This window comes from Fundulus heteroclitus, chromosome 13, assembly GCF_011125445.2.
Source record: "Fundulus heteroclitus isolate FHET01 chromosome 13, MU-UCD_Fhet_4.1, whole genome shotgun sequence".
Lineage (NCBI taxonomy): Eukaryota > Metazoa > Chordata > Actinopteri > Cyprinodontiformes > Fundulidae > Fundulus > Fundulus heteroclitus.
In genome coordinates, this window is record NC_046373.1 from 31,128,028 (window position 1) to 31,148,113 (window position 20,086).

Below are 20,086 nucleotides of genomic sequence, written 5' to 3' on the forward strand. Positions count from 1 at the left end.
TATTTTAAAGTCTATTCTCTGAGATACAGGGAGCCAGTGTAAGGACTTTAGAACTGGGGTGATGTGCTCTACTTTCTTAGTCTTAGTGAGGACGCGGGCAGCAGCGTTCTGGATCAGCTGCAGCTGTCTGATCCACTTTTTAGGCAGACCTGTGAAAACACCATTGCAGTGATCAGTTCTACTAAATATAAATGCATGGATTAGTCTTTCCAGATCCTGCTGAGACATCAGTCCTTTAATCCTGGAAATGTTCCTCAGGTGATAAAAAGCCGACCTTGTAATTGTCTTTAGATGCTTTTGGAGGTTCAGGTCTGAGTCCAACACTACACCCAGATTTTGGGCCTGATCAGTAGTTAATAGCTGAAGCGACTGAAGCTGTGTGCTTTTTTTTTTATCTCTCCTCTATTTGTCCAAATTTTATTACTTCTGTTTTATTTTTATTCAATTGAAGAAAATTTTGGCACATCCATGCACTGATTTCTTCTAGGCATTTTCTCAGTGCTTGAACTGGTTCATAGTCACCTGGTGAGATGGTGATGTGGAGCTGTGTGTCGTCTGCATAGTTATGGTAGCTGATGTTGTTATTTTTTATTATCTGAGCTAGAGGAGCATGTAGATATTGAAGAGGAGGGGGCCCAGGATGGACCCTTGGGGAACCCCACATGTGATTTTTGTCATTTCTGATGTAAAGTTACCTACTAATACAAAAAAGTCCCTGTCCTTTAAGTAGGATTTAAACCTCATGTTCTCCTTGTCGTTTGCCGTCTGGTCACTCCTTGTCTTTGCCTCCAGTACCTGGCCATTCAGCTCCAGAGCTGTTCCTGGACCTCCTGGTTCATCGTGGCTTCGTCAGTGTCGCCCGTTACAAGTTTCCACACCTTCCTGTGGATCTGCTGTTGTCTCCTCTTGCCAAGTCATTACCTGTCGGCCATACTGTGTCATGATTTGGGTTTTGGTTCACGTTTATTTATTTTGATCAGCTATTAGGTTTTGGCTTCTTCAGCTTTTGTACTGTTTTAGGTTATCCGGTCTATGTTTATTGTTTTGGTTAAGTAGCTTATTTCTGCCTCTGGGTTTATTTCTGTTTTGAATTCCAGTTTAGCCTTTTTACTTCATCAGTTATTCTGGTCCCTGTATTAGTTCTGATTTTAGTTCTGTGATCTAGTGTCCTGTCAGTTCTGTATTGCTCCCGCCTTCAGTTAATTACTTTCAATTCCGCTCACCTGTTTATCCGTCTATTTAAGCCTCACTCCCTCCTTAGTTAGTTGTCGGGTCGTCGTCAATTCATACCATGCGTGCATCCCCTGTTTTCCTGGTAAGAGCTCCCAGCGTCTTGATTCATTTTTTGTAACACGTTTTGTATTTTTCTGCCCAGTTTCTGTTTGTCAAGTATCGTCTGGATGTCTGCCTTACCCCTTTTTTGGATCCTGTCTGTTTGCCCGTTTTATTCCCTCAAATAAATCTCCGTAAAGAGCATTCTTAGTGTGTTGGTTGAATTCCGGATTCATCTCCCTTCTAATTCGTGACAGAACGACCCGACCAAGTATCATGAATCCCTCGCCAACACACTATCTCCGCTCAGGGAGAGCTATGCTCTGTGAGCCCGGTTTAGCGCTCTGCATACTAGGGATGTAACGATATTGACATTATCGCGCTATCGCGGTGGTACACATGTCTCGATATCGTCGTGGTTGGGTTACAATAATAAAAGGACAGGTGTCCGTCAAAAAGCAAAAGGAATAAACACAGCCCCGCGGAACAAACCATTAACTACATAGACCATGATACTTTGCGCTGCGTCGCGCTGCGTCGACCAACCGTTCTTAAGCCAATAGGATTGCACGCGGATTGCACGCTGTGTCCACACAAGCTCACAGCCAGCCAGCATGACCGACAGCGATATTTGTAAGGAAGAAAACAACAACCCCGAAGTTGAAATTGTGCCAGCCCCTGCAGCTTTTAAGCCGGATGTCTGGAAACATTTTGGTTTCGGCGTTTCAAAAAACGCCAAAGGAGAGAAGGTGGTGGTGGACAGACAATGGACTATATGCAAGCACTGCCACAGTAAACTGCGATACAACACGGGAAACACCGCTATGCCCGCTACCTCGGTGCCCAGTGAAAGGGTATTTTCAACAGCAGGGGATATTGTAAATGCCCAGAGGTCTCTTCTTCTCCCGTGCAATGTAGATCTTTTGATCTTTCTAAAGAAAAACTTGAACATTAGCTAAAGGACAGTGTTTTTCAGAAGGCTTTTTGCCAGACTGTTTCAGAATTTTTTTTTCTTGAAATGTAGATCTTTTGATCTCTCTGATGAAAAACGTGAACATAAGCTGAACATAAGCTTGGATAGGTCAGTGTTTTTTTAAAAGGCTTTTTGACTGACTATTTTATTTAAGTTTGTTATGTTCCTAAATACCAGTTTTAAAAGGCTGCTTTTACTTGCCTTGCACATTTAAACCTGACTTAACTTGATATTTGTTTGCACTTAAAGGGAATTCCCTATTGTTTACAATTGTTTGGTTTCTTCTTAACTTGAACATTGCACAGAAGAATCAACAGAATATTTATGTTCCTGACTACAACTTGCACTTTAAAAGCATTATGTGATCAGCGTTTTATGTTGTCATGATCCATAAATACAACAATAAATTGCCTGTTGACTGGCAAAAGCAGAAAAAATGTCTGTATTTTTTTGCTATTATCATCACAAACACTATCGTGAGCTATTTAACAGTACCGTGAGCTTTTCCACAATATCGCAATAAATATCGTACCGTGAGGTCAATATCGAAATTGTATCGTACCGTGAGATTTTGATATCGTTACATCCCTACTGCATACCGGCTTACGCGGAAGACTCACCAGAAGCCTCTGTTCTGTCTTCCTCCGAGCGTTTCCACCCAGACCCGGCTCTGTTCATGGAAGTCGACGCGGAAGTGATACGGGAGATCCGCCCAGACCTTTTCCCAGACCAGGCGCTGTTCCTCGCTCTGGACGAGCAGCAGCGGGGGTCGCCGCGGTCTCGTTTGGCCCCGTCCGTTCGGGAGGAATCGGTCCCCCGGTCTGGTCCGTTCTCCCGCTGTCGGAGGAGGAAGCGCCCGTCTGCCTGCCACTCTCCCACCAGTCACGGCCAGCGGATCGATGATCGGGCCCAGGCATTGTCCGCTGCTGAGCCACAGCCCACGCTCCCCGCTGCTTCTTCTCCCACTTCCTGCCCTGTGGACCGGACTCCCGTGTTCCCCAGAGCTGAGCAGCCCATTGCGCCTCCTGGTGGCATCCGTGACGCCGAGTACCTCACACTGGAGGGTAAAATAAGGACGTTTGCCCCCATAATTAAGTGCCTCAGAGAGGCCCTTTTCAGTCACTATTCGGTGGAGCTGGAGGTTAAATTAAAGGAGGTTGAGGGGCACTATAGATCGGCCCTCCAGGCTTTCTATAGTCAACCGGCCCCTGTCCCCGAGGGGGCCCTGGAGGGTCCGCCTCTCCCCAAGTCTCCAGAGGGGGCCCTTGAGGGTCCGCCTCTCCCCAAGTCTCCAGAGGGGGCCCTTGAGGGTCCGCCTCTCCCCAAGTCTCCAGAGGGGGTCCTGGAGGGTCCACCTCTGCCCAAGTCTCACGAGGAGACCCAGGCGGGTTCGCCGCCAGCAAGCGCCGAGGAGACTCAGGAGGGTTCACTGCCAACGGGCGACGAAGAGACTCAGGGGGGTCCGCCGCCAGCAGGTGTCGAGGAGACCCTGGAGGGTCCGCGCCAGCGGGCGCCGAGGTGACCCAGGAGGGTCCGCCGCCAGCGGGCGCCGAGGTGACCCAGGAGGGTCCGCCGCCAACAGGCGACGAGGGGGTCCAGGAGGAACCGCTTCCACCCAAGCCCCAAGAAGGGGTCCAGGAGGACCCGCCCTCGATTTCAGCCCCAGTGCCGGCTCCCCGCAGCTTTAAAGCAGAGCATCCAGTACCTGTCCCCCGCAGCTTTAAAGCAGAGCATCCAGTACCTGTCCCCCGCAGCTTTAAAGCAGAGCATCCAGTACCTGTCCCCCGCAGCTTTAAAGCAGAGCATCCAGTACCTGTCCCCCGCAGCTTTAAAGCAGAGCATCCAGTACCTGTCCCCCGCAGCTTTAAAGCAGAGCATCCAGTACCTGTTCCCCGCAGCTTTAAAGCAGAGCATCCAGTACCTGTTCCCTGCAGCCTAAAGACTCAGTCTCCTGTGCCTGCTCCCCGCAGCTTTAAAGCAGAGCATCCAGTGCCTGTTCCCTGCAGTATAAAGACTCAGTCTCCAGTGCCAGCTCCCCGTAGCTTTAGCGCACTGTCTCCAGTGCCAGCTCCCCGTAGCTTTAGCGCACTGTCTCCAGTGCCAGCTCCCCGTAGCTTTAGCGCACTGTTGCCCGAAGCCTGTAGCCAGACCCTGTTGCCCGAAGCCTGTAGCCAGGCCCTGTCGCCCGAGGCCTGTAGCCAGGCCCTGTCGCCTGAGGCCTGTAGTCAGGCCCTGTCGCCCGAGGCCTGTAGTCAGGCCCTGTCGCCCGAGGCCTGTAGTCAGGCCCTGTCGCCCGTGACCTGTAGTCAGGCCCTGCCGCCCGTGGCCTGTAGTCAGGCCCTGCCGCCCGTGGCCTGTAGTCAGGCCCTTCCGCCCGTGGCCTGTAGTCAGGCCCTGCCGCCCGTGGCCTGTAGTCAGGCCCTGCCGCCCGTGGCCTGTAGTCAGGCCCTGCCGCCCGTGGCCTGTAGTCAGGCGCCGCCGCCCATAGCCCTTAATCCGGCGCCGCCGCCCGTAGCAATTAGCCAGGCTTCCTTTCCACTTGTCTGTAGTCAGGCTCTGTGTGTAGCAGCCTTTACCCAGGCTCTCTCCCTAGTCGCCTGCAGCCAGGCTCTCTCCCTAGTCGCCTGCAGCCAGGCTCTCTCCTTAGTCGCCTGCAGCCAGGCTCTCTCCTTAGTCGCCTGCAGCCAGGCTCTCTCCTTAGTCGCCTGCAGCCAGGCTCTCTCCTTAGTCGCCGGTAGCCAGGCTCTCTCCTTAGTCGCCGGTAGCCAGGCTCTCTCCTTAGTCGCCGGTAGCCAGGCTCTCTCCTTAGTCGCCGGTAGCCAGGCTCTCTCCTTAGTCGCCGGTAGCCAGGCTCTCTCCTTAGTCGCCTGTAGCCAGGCGCCCCCTTCAGCCTGTAGTTCGCTGCCTCCTGTAGCCTTTAGTCCGGCACCAGTTTTTGTTTTCTCCCTCTCCAGGCGTTGGCCTCTGAGGGTCTCGTTCCATCGCCCGGGACGCCCGCCGGAGAGCCTGACACGCCGGGGCCGTCGCCCGGGACGCCCGCCGGAGGGCCTGACACGCCGGGGCCGTCGCCCGGGACGCCCGCCGGAGGGCCTGACACGCCGGGGCCGTCGCCCGGGACGCCCGCCGGAGGGCCTGACACGCCGGGGCCGTCGCCCGGGACGCCCGCCGGAGGGCCTGACACGCCGGGGCCGTCGCCCGGGACGCCCGCCGGAGATCCAGTCTCGTCCGGGAGGTCCACTGAACCTCGTGACTCGCCGGGGTCATCCTTCAGGAGGTCCACCAGACTCTTGTTGTTGTTTTTTTTTGTTTTTTCGACTTTCATCCGGTTTAGGTTGTTTTTGTTTTGATTCTGACCCTCCGTCCTGTAACCCCCTCCACCCACCCGGTCTAGTCTGTTCTGATCTTTTTTTTTTTTTTTTAAGGGCGTCTGGAATCCGCCCTTGAGGGAGGGGCTCTGTCATGATTTGGGTTTTGGTTCACGTTTATTTATTTTGATCAGCTATCAGGTTTTGGCTTCTTCAGCTTTTGTACTGTTTTAGGTTATCCGGTCTATGTTTATTGTTTTGGTTAAGTAGCTTATTTCTGCCTCTGGGTTTATTTCTGTTTTGAATTCCAGTTTAGCCTTTTTACTTCATCAGTTATTCTGGTCCCTGTATTAGTTCTGATTTTAGTTCTGTGATCTAGTGTCCTGTCAGTTCTGTATTGCTCCCGCCTTCAGTTAATTACTTTCAATTCCGCTCACCTGTTTATCCGTCTATTTAAGCCTCACTCCCTCCTTAGTTAGTTGTCGGGTCGTCGTCAATTCATACCATGCATGCATCCCCTGTTTTCCTGGTAAGAGCTCCCAGCGTCTTGATTCATTTTTTGTAACACGTTTTGTATTTTTCTGCCCAGTTTCTGTTTGTCAAGTATCGTCTGGATGTCTGCCTTACCCCTTTTTTGGATCCTGTCTGTTTGCCCGTTTTATTCCCTCAAATAAATCTAAAATAAAGAGCATTCTTAGTGTGTTGGTTGAATTCCGGATTCATCTCCCTTCTAATTCGTGACATACTGAGCTCATTACACCTGAGCCACCTGCCTGTTACCGCTCACGCTCAGCCAGACACAACCGCTGCCAGCATTAATCCTCCTCTGGAGTCCTGTAATCCTGCTATCCATAAGTCAGCCTCTGCTCTACTCAATCACTGGCTTGTTGTCAGTGCTCATTGCCTATTCTTTATTTTCCAGTTTATTTTCCTGCGTCTTCCTCATACCCAGTCTCAGTTCCCAACCTCTTATCATAAATCATTCCTCTCAATAAAAGATACTTTAACTCGCGTCTACATGTTTGTTGCTTCTGGGTCAGTCATGGAAAACATGATATTTCAACTATTTTATTAGTCCTTTTGTGTGTACATAGTTCCTTAGTTTCTTTAATCTTAATTTTTCTTAAGTGTTTCATTTAGATTTCACTGGCCTAAAAGTGAAGATTTGTTGATTGAAATATATTAGGAGCAATAAGCAAAATTTCACTACTAGGTGGGTTTTGAGCGCTGTCTGTAGACCCAAACAAGATGTGTAGCAAGCCACACCTCTCTCTACCTCCAAAAACTAAGCACCAGACCAGTTATCTCCTTCAATTTTATATATATTTTTTTGTCAAAAGTGCCTGAATACACATGAGGACCATGGTGGGCACTGGGCAGCTCACAAACCCGCTGGGCTGCATTGAACAATGCTAGCTGTCAGCTGGGCATCCATCTACTTTCTTCACTTAAACAGTAACACCTGGACCATTGCTGGTCGAACGCGAACAATTAACCCAGATGCCAGAATTGTAGCTTTACACTGAATCAAATTAGCACAAGTCTAACAAGACTGTAACACCAACAATAGCCAGCTTTTGACTTCATGCTGTTAACCACCTGTCCAGAGGAAACAAGCTAGCTTCTGCTCTTGAAATACTCTCCACCTTGGAAATGCAAGGCCAATTTTAATCCTCATTTTGCTTCTTTCCTTATCTTTCAACTTCTTTGCCAAAGACCATTGTTTTTTTTTTTGTTTTTTTTTGCGGTGGTAATGGTAATTGTCATGATTGTCTGTGGGTGAACAAGGCAGTGGCATTTTATGAGGAAGGAGGGGCTAAGCCCTGAGTGGCAGCTGTTCACATGCACATATGTGTACACGTGTGCATGTACATTGACAAATCTGTTTCCTTATTTGGTGCAAAAAGTGGCACAATAAAAAGAAAATTTTATTGTGAATATTAAAAAAATATATTTAATTTGTGGTTAACAATCTCTATTTACCTTTAACAAACCAGAGGTTTTTGCGGTTCTTTTTTGCTATGATTGCAATTGTAGAGCTTGATCTAGCCCGAGCCTGAAGCGAACAGAGCTCCATAGTTTGACAGTGAAGGAAGGAGATGCGGATCCGTTGACAGTGATGTTCGGAGTAGTTACGGAGAATGTGGAACCGTTCTCATTAATTAACAACGTAGTTGCTCCGACAGTCGGATGAGAATGACTTGAACACAAACATAGATGATGTGCAATCTATTAACGCTACTATCAATAACAGTGCCTATGATAAATGCTGAATGAATGTGAAGAACTGATGATTACTAAATATTGAATAGAAACAATACAATATTTTTCTTTAACTTGAACTAATATTTCAAGTCTTGCACGAGTTGAAATATTACTATTTGCTATACTACAGTCACTTTAACCAGAGAGCAACCTCTAAACATCAGGCTGTCCTCTGGGCAGTCTTTCTCTGGTTTTCATTGATCGAGAGCGTTTTTATGAGATCCTAGTTGGAAGCAAGGCAGGTCTCTGTGAAACATACCTAAAGATGCAAAAGGGGGAATCATGTAGGCACTATTGTCAAGCTCCAGTGGGACTGAGCACCCTACCTCCATTTATCCAGCCGGCAAAGTCCACTTTTTAATGAGCAAAACGAGTGAGCTGCTCCTTCTCAACCCAAAGAATTTATACTTTTACAGATCAGCCACAAAGACTCATTATTGTTCTTGGGGATTTTAACAGCACTAACCTGTCCAATGAACTTCCAAAATACAGACAGAATATCAAGGGCCCCAACAGAGACAATAACACATTGGATCATTGCTACACAGTTTTAAAAGATGTACGTATATCATGCAGTTACGAGGGCTAATTTTGGATTTTCTGATCACTGCCTGCTTCATCTCATCCCAACATACGGGCCAAAACTGAAAACCTCAAAGCCTGTGGTCAGGACTGTTAGAAAGTGGATTGCTGAATCAAAACATATGTTATGGGCATGCTTTGACTATACAGATTGGAGTGTCTTTGAAACTTCATCCCCTGACCTGTGCAGAACCAAGGAAAAGGCTTAGATAGGCCATAGGCTGAAGCCTGTATCGTTCAGGTTCGCTCCACCTATTTAGGGACTACTAAATGACACCTACAATAAAATCCTAAGTGCATTTTGAGCCCATAACCAAAAGTTCTCCAATCGCTTTGCGCCAGTATTTTTAAAGTAATTACTTAAAAGTGTAACTATATCGGTAGCCTGATCACACCGCTAATCTAAGCTCGAATCAAGCCGCCTAGCCGTTAGCCAATCAGAGCGCGTCCTTCAGGTACGCTCTCCCACTTCGAGGCTGAAAGAAAACAACAACAACAAACATGGCCTCTCCCATGGAGCAGCGTATTTCCGTTGGATCAGACAAAAAAACGCAAGAAAAATGAGGATTATATATGCATCGCACACATATCATCGGTGGACAAAGAACGGACACAGCCACTAACAGTTGTTCGTTGGAAGAAGCTGGTTGTATGTGCCCGTAAGTGGCTAGAAATTGACAGAATCGACCGCACGTTGGCGGAAGCTGTATGTGTACACGATGACGAGTTCGCCAAACATAACAACGATGATGATTCCACGTCAACCATGCCTTGTCCAGACGAATCTCTTTCTGGTTACTTGGACATAAACAAACTTGGTTTTCATCCAACTTGTTATAGACGTTTCATCGATAAGAAACGAATTGCCAGTGCTGAAAAACTAGCAGAAAAACAGGTAGCAAGTGGTGGTGACAACAATGGTTCTGATTCTGATCACGAGTCTTCCACAACCACGTCCACGACTAGCCGGCCACCATCTCCAAAACGGTTGAGATCCACCACTAAATCATCAAGGTCTGGCAATGTACTTCCTGCTGTCTGTATATTTTTCAAGAGGGTTGACCGCTTTGTGAAAGAAGGACACAAGACAAAGAAAGATAAATTGGTCCAAGCAGAAACTATAAATGCTGGTAAATAGATAATTTGCAGACTGCATCTTTGTTTGTGGCTTATAACCAAAAGCAAAAGTAATACATTTGTTGGTAAAAAAAAAATGCATGTGTAATTGGTGCCAGCCCAAGCCTGCTCATATCATTATGAAGTAGGCGTATGAAGGCTATGTGTAGGGCCTCAAAAATAATAAAAGGGATTATTATGAACTTGAAGTGATGATAGGCAATTAATTCATTTGTCAAATAACGGTTAGATTTTAAATTTGTCACCCAACTACCAGTTCAGTCTCGTAAAACAGAGAAAAGGTATTTTATATTATTTGTTGGCAGCTGGTTTATGATTGAACTTTTTTTAACTCTCTCTTTGCTAGGGAGTTTGGTTAAAGCAGCTGAACTGAAAATGGATGAATCCATTCTCAAGGATGTACATGGAAAAGATTGTGTCGCAATTAAAGAGCGGTACCACAAACGGTGCTACAAAGAATATGCAAGATTTCTGGTGGCTACAACAAGTGATGAAAGGTAAATTTCAGATAATTCAAGTAGAATATTTGTGAAATACAAATACTTGAGAGTGAACCTTATATTGATGGTAGGATTACATTCTGGGGTTAAACATTTTTGAAAGTTGATTATTCTTACAAATGAAGCCCAGTTTATAGAGAAAAGATATTGTAGTAAATAATGTAGAATAAACATTTGGATGCAGTTTTACACAAAACATTTTAACCATAAATTTGTATGAAATGAGATATTCTATCGTTGTTAATTTTAAGATTGAGTAAGCATTTTAACTAATTTGTATTTTGCACTGTTTCACACAGGATGCCAAAAGCCTGGGAGTATGCCACTGTGTACACAGAATTTTGTGACAAAATAATTCGGGCACAGTTGATTAAAAAACAGGAAATCTTCAGGATGAAAAAGCTCTCTTCCCCGTTCCAGAAAATGATACGAGAACACCATGGTCATGGAAGTTACAGGTAATTATGATTCATTAATAGATTTTGATATTATTCACATCAGCATATATTTATTATTCCTTGTAAATTTTTCACAGCTTAGATCTTCTGAAGAAAATACTGAGGCAAGACTTTCCCCAGCTAAATTTCTACAAGCCTCCGAGGAAAAACCTGGTTCATTAACTGAAACTGAGTCATCAGGATCGCAAGAGACTTTGTCGAGTGGTGGAGAGACAGTTCAGGAAGGTGGTACTTATGCAGCACAACGAGACCGTACCTATTTTGTGTGTCTTCCCCTTCAGAGAAGCTTTTGCCTCCTACAAAGGATGCCCTCTACCAGCACAGCTTGCGAGCCAATTATCAAGCAGCTATTCACCGGAGATCGCTTGAGCAACAGATCTACGCTCCTTCTCCTGAGAGTCATGGCTGGATTTTAGAAGGTTGGGCATTGTCTATAAAGTGGATGACTATCGCTGCTGCCCCGGATGTGGTCCTTAATACATCTCGCTGTTCTTGTAAAGTCGGAAAATGTTCTCAGGGTAAATGCTCCTGTTTAAAAGCAAAAGTCTCTTGTTCCTTTTCCTGCAAATGTGTGGACTGTGAGAACCGTGATGCTACACCTGATGAATTGTCGTTCCAGACATCGGAGAGCATTGATGAAATGCCAGACTCTGAATCAGATGAAAGTGATTTTGATGATTCATAATTTCTTTGGGATGCTGGAGATAGGCACCAGCAACCCCCGCGACTCCATGAGGGATTAAGCGGGTTGGAAGATGGATGGATGGATAATTTCTTTGTGTTTTCTATTGTAATTCTCAAGTCGTAACAACCTGAAGTGATCCTAAAAAGTTTAACATCTCTTACTGGGTCCAACAAAAGTCATTGTTTAAAAACAGAAATGTCTTTGTGCCTAGTTTTCATTGTTCAAATTTTTGCTGTGTTTCAGTTATTTCCTAAAATTTTGCTTCCAATATTGTAACTGGTCTGAAAGGTGATAAAATTCACACCACTTTTCATAGTTATTAGTTAACCAGACACAAAAGGATATCTTGCTATTAGAGTTTTTCAATTGAAAATTCAAAGAATTGCAGTTTTCATGTGCAATAAAGATATATTTTGGGAGATTGTGAAATTGTTAAAAAGTGTAGTTTTTCATTTAGAATAACTCCTTACTTAAAGCGCGCAGAACATTGCCGCTTTATAAGCTCTGAGTAAGTATGAATGTCTGTGGGAATCAAAATTTTGAGTCCGATCGCCTTAATAATAAAAAAGTTACAAGGGTTTGAAAATGGTAGAAGACCCAAATTTGTCACTTTTTTGGGTAAACTGCCACCTTTGGCACCCATTTTCTCAAATACTGGCAGGAATCCCATGGAGAACTTTTTTTCCCAGCTCGAGTACATATTTAAGATTGGAAAACTGCTATCGAAAAGTAGTCCCCAGGTTAGTGGAACGAAATCCTATTTCTAGCCTCCTTTTGAGCTTCAGCCTATGGCCTGAGAGAAGTGGGTCTAGGCCCTGTATAAGAAGGCCAGGAACAAACTCACCTAGAGAGCACCAGCACTGGTTGCCCTCAGGGGTGTGTTTTCTCCCCAGTACTATTCTCTCTGTACACAAATAGCTGTACTTCAGCAGACTTGTCTGTTAAAATCCACAGGTTTCCAGCACAACAACAAGTCTATACAGACAGAAGGTGGATTAGCTTGTCTACTAGGATTGTCAGATCCATCTTAAAACACCTTAACCCCACCCCTCTCTCTCTCTCTCTCTCTCTCTCTCTCTCTCTCTCTCTCTCTCTCTCTCTCTCTCTCTCTCTCTCTCTCTCTCTCTCACACACACACACAAACACACACACTGCTTCTCCTCAATATCTTCAACAACACATCTGCTGTGTATCACCTATTCCTGGTACCTGAACTGGACCTCACACATAGACATTGTTCGGAAGAGGAGCCAGCAGATAATTTACTTCCTTTGGCCACTTAAGCAGTAAAACCTATGTTTCTCCATCACTGCACAAAAAGTAGAATTTTCATCCATATAAACTTCTGTGAATCCTGCTAATTGCCAGCAGTTCTTGGCCGTTTACAGTATTCACCTGTGCCGAAAACTAATGATCAAATGAAGCGCTTTCACTTTTCTTGTACATAAAAAATATATACATTCCTCTAACACTGGCTTTTCAGGCAAACTAAAATTGGTATTGTACACATTTATTATTTTCCATTTTTCATGGTTTGATGCAGACACCTCTGCAGAAGGAGAGACGTTTGGACAGTGGCGGCTGACTAATAGAAGGCTCATGGGTGCCGCCCCAACACTTACCACATTACCTTGAATAAGACAAGAAAATAAAAAATGATAAAAGAAAAATATTTTTCACTGTCATGATTTGTTGAGATGAACCCGAATACACACACACCACACAGGGAGCTTAGTTTTGTGAGTTTTATTGAAGAGAGATGAGTTGTGGAGGATGAGAACCAGAGTCTGTTACTGGGCTGGAGCAGGTGGTAGATAAGTGCAGGAGCCAATGGACTGGAGAGAGCTGGGGGACCGGAGAATGCTGGAGAACTGCTGGTGCTGCGCTGCATAGACTTGAAGCCTTTAGAGCAGGTGAGAGAGTTCTTCGAGCGCTGGGGCAGTAGACGGGCCAGCAGCACAGCAGTGACAGAGTTCTTGGAACGCAGGGACTGCAGTAGGACCAGCAGCGCAGCAGAGAGAGTTCTTGGAACTCTCCTCAGTCAGTAGCTGACTGAGGAGAGTTTAAGTAGTGAGACTTGCTGGTGGAAACAGTCCAGGATGATTAGTAGCTGATCAGGTGTAGATCATTAGGCAGAGTGGAGTCAGAGCTTGGCAGGAGGAAGAAGGTGCTGGAAAATGCTCAGGGTGCAGCAGGCAACTACTGCACCCTGAGCAACCTTTCACATAGTAGAGTGCTTGCTTTGTCTTTAAGTCCTACCTGTGCATAGGATACCTGTGCATATGTGATTCACCTTGAGAATTGTGTAAAAAACTTTCATTTCAATATGGCAAAACAAAAAAGTTACTTTGTGAACTTTTATGAACATGCAATGATTTCCGGTGCTTTAAATTAAACAATTACCAATATTACAGCAATTTTGACACTGTTCAGGCATCTTATCCATTCTTCTGCACATTGTTGGTCTCCGGATGCCTTTATGCCATCTGTCATTCAGTTGAGGACTATTGACTGAACTCATAAAGAAAAACGGTTAGCAGGCGAGAGAGCCCATTGTTAGCAGCCAGCAGCATCCTTTCAGGTCTGTTGTGGGACTGTCTGAAGCTGGTAATTGGAGATGTCTGTGTTGATGAGGAGGTTCTGGGGAGTTGAAGCTAAGATGACAGCTAGATCATGTGTTATCCGTAAGGCAGCAAAATTGCAAAACTACTTCTTCCTCCTCCTCATCTTTTATTGGGCTTTTGGCTGCTGGCAAAAAGCTAATCATGTGCATTACCGCCACCTATTGGTATGGAGTGTGGGACAAAAATTAACTTTATTTTCTCTTTTACTGATGACTATCCTATTCTCTGAATCAATTTTGTTTTGCTGAGAAACTTAATTAAAAATAATTTGAATAATAATTTGAATATTTTACTTCCTGATTGTTTCTGTAGTAAATGTAGTTAAAAGTTTCCTTATTTTTATTATTCTTTCAACAAACACATTTTCTCTATTGCTCATATACCAACCATGTGTTCTATTGTTTTACTTTAAACACAATGTTGGCAATTTCCAATATCATGTTTATTCATTCTATAAAGTTTATTGAGTCCAGTGTCTCTTATGTTTGTTAGTAATTTATCTTCTCCAAAATGTTTCCTTCTTGTTCTCATTACTCCTGTTCTTTGAAGTGTGTAATACCATTTTCCTTTTTATTCTTAACTATATTCTTTCTGAAACTTTTTCTTCAGTTTTTGTATAATAATACTTCCTGCTTCTGATTTGCTCCTTGTTGCTGTAAAGTTGATTTGAAGTTATTGACCTTTATGATCTGTTGTTTTGTTGCCCTCAACCCCAATGTGTTCTATAAACACATTGAAAGGTTTGTATTAATTCCATCATCTGCATTCTAATGAATAACTACTGTATTTTTCCAAATGGTCTGCTTTCTGAATAGCTTTGCTATAACCTGAGGTGTGCTGAACTTGAATCCAAGCAATGGTTCTTAACGGTTTCATTTCCTCTATCCACTGTATGCTATACTTGTAAGGTATGTTGACCTCAAGTCACCTGTTTCAACGACTACCGGCCTGTTGCACTGACTCCCATCATGATGAAGTGCTTTGAAAGGCTGGTAAAGGAAAACATCGTCTCCAGTCTCCCCCCAACACTCGACCCGTTCCAGTTTGCCTACCGACGGAACCGCTCCACTGAGGACGCCATCTCCTCTGCTCTTCACCTGAGCCTGATACACCTGGAGGAGAAGAACACGCACGTGCGGATGCTGTTCCTGGTTCAGCGTTCAACACCATCATCCTACAGCATCTGGTGGGAAAACTGGAACATCTGGGCATCAGCACACCTCTTCGAAACTGGCTGCTAGACTTCCTCACCAACAGACCTCAGTCAGTCCGGGTCTGACAGAACACCTCTGATGTCATCACCCTCAGCACGGGCTCCCCTCAGGGCTGCGTCCTGAGCCCCCTGCTGTCCACTCTGATGACACATGACTGCGTCCCCAGATTCACCACCAATCACATCGTGAAGTTTGCAGACGATAGAACAGTGGTGGGCCTGATCAGAGACAACAATGACCGGGACTACAGAGAGGAGGTGGAGCAACTGGTGGACTGGTGCAAAGACAACAGCCTTAGTCCAGCATCTGCTGCAGGTCCACCAGGTTCTGCACCAGCTTTTTCCCTGTTGTCATCAGACTGTGGAACTGTTGAACTCTGAACTGGACTCTGCACAACATTTGCATCTTTAGTTTGCACTACAAATGTTGCTAAACGTTTATTACCCATTTGCCCTTTTGCACCATTATTGCCTTTTTGCACTATTATATTTTGCACATAAAGAATGGCTGAACATTCTTCTGTGTACGGTTCTTGCACACTGTTTTTCTCCTGTAGTATTACATTCCGATCACTGCTGCACTTTATATTGTAATTCCACCTGCAATCACATTACACAGTCGTATGCTGTATGCAATGAAACTTCGTTCCGTATGCACTCTGTACATACAAAATGGCAATAAAGTTGTTTAAGTCTAAAGCTCATTCTGGCTGATTAAATGCCCCATGGGGACTTGGTAAGTCTGGTAGAGGACATTATTAGGATTAGGAGAAAAATACTTGTTCAAATAAGAGTAATAGTAATATCATCTATATTGTCATTGAAACATACATTGAAACATACATTACAACGAAATTTGTTCTTTGCTTTTAACCCATCACCCTTGGGGAGCAGTGGGCTGCCATGTGCGGCGCCTGGGGAGCAATCTGGGGTTAAGGGTCTTGCTCAGGGACCCAGAGTGCAGGCGCTGGGGATCGAACCGGGTACTTGCATCCTTCTCTGAGTGCAAGCGCACTGCTCTAACCACTAGCCCACTCCCACACTAGGCCAACACTCCCAAAGACCAGTTTGGTTTGGATAGTCATTTGATCATCATTTGAAAACATTTTTTTATTGGGTTGGTGTAGAAGTGTCTAGTACAGGGGTCTGCAACCTGCGAGTCTGGAGCCACAAGCAGCTCTCTAGGCCTTTCATAGTGGCTCTTATAACTTTGGTTAAAATTATAAAGAACCAAGTAATGTTTTTAAATATTGATATTCATTGAACAATGATACTGGATTTCCACAACAGACTCTATAAGTACCAGTAATACACTTTTAGATCTATTTTTCTTGTCAATAAGTTGAAAATTGTGTGTTATTTTTTACATAATCTTCCCCAAGTATAAAATCCGATTGAAGAAAATATAACTTGTCTTTTTGCAACCACTTTTTCTTTATTTTTAACCTTAAAAATAGAAATGAAATGACGGTTCTTCAAAAATGAGATCAAATTTTCTATAGGTATTTCTAAAAAAAATAAATAAATATATATATATATATATATATTATTATCTTTTTGCAAAAGGTCATGTAACATTTGTGGCTTTAAATTAATTAAATTTAGCTGGACTGAGGGAAAATGGCTCTATGGACGGGGAAGGTTTCTGACCTCTGGTCTAGTAAGTCCTTGTAATATCCCTGGAGAAAAATGACAGGTAGCCTCAATCATCAGGGATAAATTTAAAGTAAAAAAGTACATTTTCAGCATGCTGCATAAAAATATGGAGCAATTTGTGTGTGCGTGTGTGTGTGTGTGTGTGTGCGTGTGTGTGTGTGTGTGTGTGTGTGTGTGTGTGTGTGTGTGTGTGTAACAATGTCCAAACACACCACACACTCACTATTGAAATCTTTGACCACAGTATAAAAATACACCCCTAACAGTCACTTCCATGAAAAAACTAAGCTCCTGTCCACAGGAATCTGCCATTTCATATGATTCATCCATTGGTCATCTCGTAAAATTCCAGCCCATACTGAGACTCCTGCAATGCAGCTTCCCTTCCACACGCTGCACCGGGAAGCTGGACAATGAATTCTGAATCTGGACAAACATTCCTTTTCCAACCACTAGACTCTCCACCCTGTGGGCGAAAGGCCTAAACCCATCCTGGGTTCTTCTTCTATAGTTCTGGTAACTCTACTGGTTAACACTGAAATGTGCAACTGCTTTTCTCCTATAAGATATCTGAATCTGAAGTGAGTCACACAAACAACTAGTAGGAACACATTGCTTTAGAAAAATATGATCTGAATTCAGTAAGAAAAGCCAAACGGATAATCTTGGAGAACAGAAAATTAAGTATATAAAAGGCATGACAAATGTGACAAATGTGCATGAAAAATAACAATCGAGATCAAATATAAGTAAGTCTTATAGGACACAATGTGACAAACAAACTAAATGTAGAGTATAACTGTTAAGTAGATATAAAATTATAAAGATTTGAAACGTTTTGTATTGTATAACTGTCACTTACATTATAATTGGTCTGTCAGGTTATGTCTCCACAACATTAGAATACATAGAGACTGACAATTTTGCCCATTCTTTTTGCAGTAGTTACTCATGTTGCATTCCATTTGCAGTCTGAACTCAAAAATCCCAGCTTCCGATAAGAAAAATCAACTGTAAAGCTGCTGTAATGAACATAGTTCGACTTTCCCCTCTGAAAGGCAGAGAAATTTTTGTAGGCTGATTGTTGGATCCAATAAGGCAGCTCCTTGCATTAACAACAGTAAGATGTGGTATAACATGTTTATTTTACAAGACACTGTTGTAAGAATGCATCTAAAATGAATGTTACATGTTGCGGTTGCAACTCTGAGCCGAACAAATGACAAGTGGTGTTGGCAGGTGGAAAATACAGCTTTAAAAGACATCTATAAGAGGTACAACAAACAAAACAACAGCTTTCCTGGACATCACCAAATTGAAATCCTAACCTTTCGTTTTTTTTTTGTTTTATTTTGGAATTGGAACACTTTTTATTCATATTTAACCCATTCCCAGCACCAATTTTCATTTTCCAAGGCAAATGAAATGCAGCATAAGACTCAGTCAGATTGTATGGAGAGTGTCTGTAAACATAATTTTCTTATTTTCAGCTAGATCTGGGTTTTGACTAGAACATTAAAGTGCTTGACTATGCATCTCAACAGCATGATGATGCTGTCATGAGCATAATTTTAAACATTTCATCACATTACAACCACAACATTCAATATATTATCACTGTCTGTACAGGTGCAATGCTGGTACAGGTATAAATCAAAGTATTGCTAGTTTCAATTGTAGTGAAAGATACTTGAACAGAAATTGACCCAGAGAACATGAATACAAATGCATGTCACATTTTTTCCTGATTTCTTTCTGTTAAAAGCAAAACATTAAAAGCCATTGATTTACTTTTCTTCAACAGTTTTTTGTGTTGATCTATCATATAAAACCCAATGAATTTGGTGGTTAAAATGTGAGAAAATGTAAATTGGTTTGAGGGGTATGAATACTTTGCAAGCTGCTGAAACTTGCACTTAGAGGTTTGGGCCAATGAGTCAACTCCAACTTTATGAATTTCAACATTCCATCTAAAGTACCATTGTTTGGTTATGATTCTGACTCACCTGTCTGCTCGCTCCCTGACTGTCCTTCAGCACCTTAATTACTTGACTCCATGCACCTGTGAGCTCCACCCCACAGTGTGATGATGTTAACAGTCTACACCTGTTAACATGCCATTATAAACTGGGTTCCCACAACCTCATTCTGCCAGATTATTGAAAGCTCCAGCTTTCTTGATTCACTGCCATCCAAAGATTTTGACTTTGAATTTGCTCGTCAAACTCCAGGCAGACTTCTCTTCGGCTTCTGTTATCTGGACCTTGATCATGTGCCTGTTTTGCAGATCTTGTTTCAAGCCTTATCCCTGGATTTGTTTGCCCTTATTTGCCTCTGTGTGTGACCAGTGTTTGGATTACAATTCCATTCGGGTCTCTGTCACCTCTGCTGAATTCAAAGTTGAGATCAGTGCTCTCATCTGTGGTGATGTCTTCACACTCTTTTGTCAACCTTTGGACCTGAAGAAAGTTGAAATGGTTGATAGGGGCCAACACCCCCTACCGGACTTTGAGAAGGTTAGTGCCTTTACTCCTGAATTCTACATTACTGCTTGATTTTCTTCACAGCCACTAACTTGTCTCCTTGTCTTGCAATTGTTTTCTGTTAACTTCCAGTGGTTACTGATTTCCCACCAGCGAATTCTTTCAATAAATGCTTTAAATTGCACTCTGTGTACGGCTGATTTCTCAGGTCACCTGTCAGTAACAATATAGTTTAATGCCACCTCATAGCTTTAGCCATCTCTTTCAGGTCCTCTGAGATTGTTAAAAAGGTTCCTTATGCCTACCTGCAATGGAAAATAATAAAACAGAATAAATGTGACGGACCACAGCAAAAGTAGGAACAAGTCACCAGAGCACAAATGGAGAAAACATAGAAAAACCTTCAACCCAAGAAAATTCATTGCAAAACATGCTAGTTCAAACCCCTCAATGCTTTAAATGACAATTCTGAAGGTTTTAAAACGGAAAACCTTGTGTTTAAACTTGTGTTTTCAGCCTGAAATCCACCCCCACCCCCCCCCAAAGCAGTTTCTACATGTCGGGGTGGGTATAGCCACAGCTCATTTGTGTACCCACTTTGTGTTGCTCCTCACAGGATGTTGTTAGGAATGTCGGCCAATATGCTGCATGCTTTAAAAAAAATATATGGCTACTTATGCTGCCACTTAAGGCAAGAGTTGGTGATTTTTTTCGGAGGTTTCCCCAGGTCCCTTTTTGAATAACTGCGCATGCACAAGACCATCTTACCTTGCTCTTCTGCTCTTCAGGGAACTCCCAAATCCACTCTGGTCTTATTTCTTTCTATTGAGCCCTTCCGCTTCTTTTCATGAACATGAACGTGGTTCACTTCTTGTGACTCTCAGCCATGTTCAAAGTCTTCTACGGTGAGAGCAGCGGAGCTACAATGAACGG

The 20,086-nt window shown here is 43.7% G+C and overlaps 1 long non-coding RNA gene across 1 annotated transcript; it reads left to right on the forward strand.

The window, feature by feature from the left end:
* The first annotated feature begins 9,420 nt into the window (after positions 1-9,420).
* On the forward strand, positions 9,421-11,937 carry LOC118565544. Its single transcript, XR_004932431.1, has 4 exons — positions 9,421-9,527; positions 9,881-10,031; positions 10,334-10,492; positions 10,570-11,937. It is a non-coding gene; the product is annotated as an uncharacterized LOC118565544 (long non-coding RNA).
* The last annotated feature ends 8,149 nt before the right edge of the window (positions 11,938-20,086 follow it).